Here is a 6,357-nt window from a genome sequence, read left to right on the forward strand (position 1 = left end):
CATATGCACGGCTTATTTATACGAACTAACAGTCCAAGTAGTTACGCGCTAACTCTCTCACCTGCTGCCAGTTCTCCTCCAGCGACGGCATCGCCGAGAAGTAACCCGTGTCGTGCACCAGCTGAAGTTCCTGAAAAATACTGTAATTCGCCAGCACGTCCATGTTGATGCTCACAAGAAAAAAAGTGTTGCTTTGATCCTCAAGTATAATTTGTTTCCTTCTCAGCCTAATGTCAAATGAAAAAGAATGCTTCTAATCCTCAGTGAAGTGTAGTTTAAAGCTAGTAATCTTAAGCGCTGAGGAAAAGGAAGGAAAATAAAAAATAATTCTTGTCACTTAATTGCAATCCCCGCGAACTCTCAGATCCTCAGCCTGGGAGTGGGATGCAAACTCGGTGACATGAACTGTCCACCTATTTCCGCATTGTCTCTGTCTCTTTTGCGTTATATATTCCAGGTAGCCTTTCTCGTGAATGCCGTGGATCACCAAGGCAAGTTGCTGGGCTCGCTGTCTAGCGAGCGAAAGGAAGCCAAGGGAACTGAGGGGGCGTGGTTTGTTGTCAATCAATTCCGTGCGTGACCATATACGGTAAATAGGGTTGACGATCTGACTGGCGCCCAGTAAGGCGGTGCTTAAATGGGCAAAGAGGAGGAGTATGATGTGAATACTCTAGCGCGATTGGCTCATGACACTTGTCAATCGGGCCGTAGACGGCAGTAAAAGGTGAGCTATTTTTAGAGAGCTATATAGCAGCGGCAGCGCTCTGGCGTCGCTCATACGGCCGGAGAGAACGCAACAAACAGAAGTAGAAGCTGTAGTTTGTAACGTGAAGCAATTCTACGCCTTTATGAAGTAATTTCAGTTGGAAGTGATACATCACGGGTAACTTACACCACAGAGCTGCCGATAAAGTTGGAAACAGTAGTTCAGAAAATTAGAATGACCTTGTGATGTAATAGTTTGGCACAGGCAAATACCGAAATAAAAAAGTGTGGAGATCCTCGATATTCCACAATTACTAGGATTAGCTGGTTCGCAGACAAGATCAGGGCGTATTTACATATTTTAATTTTGAAATAAGAGGCTTAACACATAGAAATGAGAGTTTTTGCTACTCTGATGGTGCAAATTACCCCAACGAACATCTGTAATTGCAACTATTTCTGCAATTGATGGCATTGATTTGCAATACTGATCTGGTTATTGTTGTGTAAAGGGTAATTGACTCATCGGGATGTTTTTCATCCCTGTGGGCAAGTCAAAAACACTTCAGTAAGCAGTTAATTCCTGGGATCCATATAACCGAAACCTTAAAAAAAAGTGTAATATTTCAGAATAATGACTTTTGCCCATGGCAATGCTGTGGAACTGACCTTCATAGCTGTGCTTATGGGCTCTACATGGGCTCTACAAGTAAGTTGTTCAGCGTATAACGGTGCTTGATAATCATATATTAAATTATTTGATAAGTAGTCATGTAATGACTGATAAAATTTCCAAAGCAAGCAATCATTATCTTAAAACAATGAATGTACACATTATACTTTATTTATTGTGAAATATGGATAATCTTCTGTCCATCTTCATATGACAGCATGGAGATTATTTCTACTTTTTTGTTTTGTAAAACAAAAATTTCCCCCAAATGAAGTCTCTTTTACATCTTAGTTGTTAACAGACAAATCCTTCAGTAGTCATCTATATACCCGAAATTTTTAGTATGTTGTGGTTCTGGTATTTTTGGTTCTGGTGTGTTTTGAATTCAACTGACCTTGCTCTGTGTTACTAGAAGCTGCCATCATTACTTTGGAAATTGAACAGTTTCCATTTAAAATAAATTAGTGACATGGCAATTAAATTACTATAATCTGTGGACTGAGTGAGAGAAAATGGCATGATAAAGAATAATTTAATTACATGTTTGATTAACAAAGCACATGCTACATTCAATAATTTCAATTCTGATAGCACAACAGCAGCCAACACAGGTTTACTGTTCATTCTTAAAATCAGTATTTAAATGTAATCTGCTCTAGTTAGCTATAGTTCATAAGAAAGGTTGCTAGAAATGTAAAACGTCAAATACACCCCCGAACCTTGTTGTCACACATACCAAATAAAATGTTTATATAAATGTAAACACTACTTCAGTTAAAATTACTGACAGGCAGTTGAAAAGTGTAAGCCTGACTTTGCAATGTGAAATACTGTTTTAGTTGTAGTGAGTAATTGAGTTTGTATGTGCATTGTGCTGTCTGTCTCTTCCGTCACTTTCCCAGGGGATATTGGTCTTTGTCTCAGTGGAATACCAGGGCAGATGGTTGCTAGATTGGCTGTTTCAGGACATTTTCCCTATTGATTTTTACAGGTCTTCCTGCCAGAGAGAATTAGCCAGAGTGGGGGTTGGATGGAGGGGTGGAGGCTGCTCTGTAAGACAAACTAGCCTGTCTATATCCAAAATATACATTGTAAGATTTGCAGCTGAATGTCGAAGTGCATGTGATTTCCTCTGCTACAGGCCCATGCAGCGGGTCAGATGCCGGGGGACACGACAGAGACCTGCCTTTTCCTCACTGGCCAGAGAGCTCTACCGAGGGACAGAGGATGCTGGAAAGAAGAAGCAGGTGCAGTGCTTTGGTGTTATTGCGCAGCGGGTTGAGGGCAGGTGTGAGTCTGCCAGGCTTGGTGGCACAGCTGGGCAGTGTGAGCCCTGATGACTGGCTCATCGCTCCCTCCCATGGCTAACCCTCTGTCTCACCATGTCTGAAACAGCTGGTTCCCACTGAGCCTATCCCTGACCAGGGCAAAACCTGCACCGTCCAAACTGGGCCATGGACAGGGAATAAAAGACACTCAGGGTGCCCCGCAGTTTCTGCCTCACACATTTACCTTGGAGGCTGAAGCATTCAATTTTAATGGCTGTATGACATCAACAGGGAAATAATTTTTATGCTTAGACAACTACATGTAAGATGCATGATATTAATGTCTAAGCATAAGAAATTATTCTTCTTGACTTCATACACAGATATTAAAAGGGATTTTTTTTCTTTCTTTTTTCTTTTACATTTTATACTCTTTTTTTATTCTCATATTGTTCTGCACTTGTATGTTTTTCTTTATTATGTGGAACACAAATGAAGAATGTTCACACTGCTTTCTAACTATTCACTGAAAATACGTTCTTGTATGAAGTTATATATTTTTTTCAATTTTGACTTGCTGTGCCAACATTTTCACTGGCCCTATTATAAAATAAGAACTATGAGTGAATTAATAAATAATAATAGAAATCATTAATAAATTAGTTTTTATTCTAGCAATGCATTGTTATATTTACTGTATTATATTTTTTTTCTTCACAAATATTTTCTTTGCAAAACAGCTATAAGCTATAATTATCTTAATTTCATCATTTCACAAACGCTGTTGCTGGACAATTTCTTACGATGGAAAGCATCACGGATTGGTTTGTATTTTTCATCGCATTTGTACTGATGCATTCAAGAATATTGCAAGTAATTTTTGCAGTTACTGTATGACAAAACCTAATTTATGTTGGCCAGCTAGATTACATTGTCTTCGCAACAAATTGACTGAATCTGCAACAACAATGTACAAAACTTTACAGAAAACCAAATGTTTAAGGTTGCAAGACATAAAAATAGATGTACAAGATCAATAAACAATGTTATTGCTGAGACTTAAATAATTTAAGAACTATCTTATTTCTTCAGAAGACTTGGATTGTAACCCACTAGTCATATGGATTATTTTATGGTGCTTTTTTAGTAGCTACACAGCCTCTTATCACTGTATGCTTTTGTAGTATGGAAAAGAGCAGCATGAACTTTCTTAGAACACAAATGGAAATAATGCTAGAATTATATTTTTAAGGTGAACTGCTTTTTTAAACAGTGCGTTTAATCAAGACATTGTTTGTGGGTGTTATGTTGATAATCCTGCTTTGCATGGTCCTAAATTAGCCGTGTTTCACTGTTATTATTTTTCCTTCGCCGCCAAGGTGACATCATGTGAATCTACTGCTGCTTGGATAGTCATGGCAACTGATCTGTTTGTATAAACACATGGGGCTGACTCTCCTCCCCTACAGTCCCTCGTGCCACTGGGATTCTCACAGATCCTAGCAGCTACAGGGTTGTACCATTAATGCACCATGCTGCTTCACACACTCATAGGGGAGAGCCTGGCGCCGCTCCTGTCTGTACAGCCGGTCTAACTCCCAAAGCGACCCCTACCAGCCGACCCCAGGGCGCTCTTCACCCAACACCCCTCATCGACGACATCCCCCCAGCCTCCAGCACTTACATCACAGTCCTCCACCCTCTCATCTGTGACCTGTGATCACACTCGACTTTGTGACATCCCTTTAAGTGTTCTTGCACAGCGGGCGCTTACGGCTGCAAGCTCACAACGCAGTAGAGTCGCTCGCAGCATAACATAAATGTTAGTGAGATGAAACAGGAAGGTAAACACAGACTCATTTTTAGTTATGATGAATCCTGCTTGCTCAGTTGTGACAACACAAGCTTACCATGATAAGACGATAGCTGTATTTCATGCACCGCACAGTGTTTTACGAGCGTATTAATTTGTCATCACTGATTTCAGATGAGACGGCGGACTTTCTTTTGGTTATAGATCAAACCCCAGTCGGCAAAGCAGCGGTCGCCGACGTGGCAGGGAATCAGAGGAGAAGTAAGAGGTTGCAGCATGAGATCATAGGAGTCATACTGAGGTAGGAATGAAATTATTTCACTAGTGGGAATTGTCCCAATTAGGTTGGACTGGAGCTCTGCCACTGAGATGAAAACGTCCACTCGCATTAAATTGGCCCTCTTGTCGACATGCCGAGATTCCCCTTCTCTTGGCCTGTGTTGTTCTGCCTCATTCAGCCTTGCTTCTCTTTCCGTCTAGGCGTGTGCACTAAAATGACCCTGACCTCTAACATCTTTGCTCTTGCATGAGAGAAAACCTTTTATGTGGCTTTGGAAAGAAGAAGCAAGAGGAGGAGATGAGAAATGAAGAGCACAGCGCCGTCCTTCACCATTATTATCGGGGTTTTTGGAGGGGGCTCCACTCTGGCACAAAAAAAGGTCCTCTTTGAAAAGAAGGTTTTCAGATTTTGACCCCTTGAGAACAGAATGATTAATTTAGCACAAGGAATAATACTTTGTATGATAAAGGGAATACATTTATCTTTTTGCTTTCATCCAGACGTCTCTGACTGTGTGAGGCAGAGCCCAGGAAACCTTAAGGTATTGTGTAAATTCGGTCACAACCAAAAAAAAAACGTATTTCATTACCGGAATGTTTGGAATTCCTCCAAATGAATCCGAAACCGTGAGAGTGCACTGGGGCATCTCTGGTTTAGCATGGGTGCAGTGAAAGGGATTCAGTGTAGCTCTGTTGATGTGGTACACTGGGGTGTAATCTCATTAGTATGCTATAAGGCTGACCCGGCAGTGCTCGCCATGCTCACGGCATTATGAGGGAGAGGAGAGTGGGCCACACAGCCCAGCATCACATCCATCCATTTGACACATTTAGAACTCCCTCACACTGTCCCCTCAAACACTCTTCTCCTTTTTCCTTTTATATCAGGCCCACATGTTCAGACAGTTAGACTGCTCATCTAGTAGCTTTTTTTTTTTTTTTTTTTTTTGGTAGGGGGTGGGGTGGTATTTTTTCTTGGTTTGCATCTAATTTCACTTTTATCTCTCCCTTTTTATCCCCACCGTATCACTATACTTCCGCTATCTTTGTCACTGAAAGTGTGTCTATGAAACCATGTTGTCTTTCTCTCTGTCTATCACCTCTCTTCTTTCTCGCGCTTTCTATCTCACACCTTTTATCCTGATCAGTCTCTCTGACTCAATGTTAGTGTGTGAGAATCAAGATAAAAACACACCGTAACACACTGATGGGGAATTGCCTCCCTATACATGTTTGCTTTACCATGTGGAGGTTGCTGCCTTCTCCATCGCATCATCTCTGTGCCTTATCTCTGCTCTGCCGAGTGTAAATATTTAAAGAAGGCTTCAGGAGCAGTGATGGTAGCATCTCTGCAGACTGCATTTCCCAACTGCCCACACTATCCATAGGCGATATGATCGAGAGCCCAGTGTGCAAATTATAGAATCACTATGAGGGTGGTCTACTTTTTAAAGGAAATTTTACATGGTATTTTCCATTTAGCTTTGCTTAAATTGTCTTTGGCATTTCTAGCACATTAGCTAACAATCTTATACAAATTCTGTTATCATTTACTCAAGCTCATACAGTTCCAAACCTGCATGACTGCCCAGTCAGTGGGGTCAAAAATAAAATTGGAT

General features: G+C 40.9%; 1 long non-coding RNA gene across 1 annotated transcript; it reads left to right on the forward strand.

Annotated features, from left to right (window-relative positions):
* The first annotated feature begins 259 nt into the window (after positions 1-259).
* Positions 260-3,697, forward strand: LOC109096173. Its single transcript, XR_002018914.2, has 3 exons — positions 260-883; positions 2,370-2,430; positions 2,520-3,697. It is a non-coding gene; the product is annotated as an uncharacterized LOC109096173 (long non-coding RNA).
* The last annotated feature ends 2,660 nt before the right edge of the window (positions 3,698-6,357 follow it).

Source organism: Cyprinus carpio, chromosome A9, assembly GCF_018340385.1.
Source record: "Cyprinus carpio isolate SPL01 chromosome A9, ASM1834038v1, whole genome shotgun sequence".
In the NCBI taxonomy this organism is placed as follows: domain Eukaryota; kingdom Metazoa; phylum Chordata; class Actinopteri; order Cypriniformes; family Cyprinidae; genus Cyprinus; species Cyprinus carpio.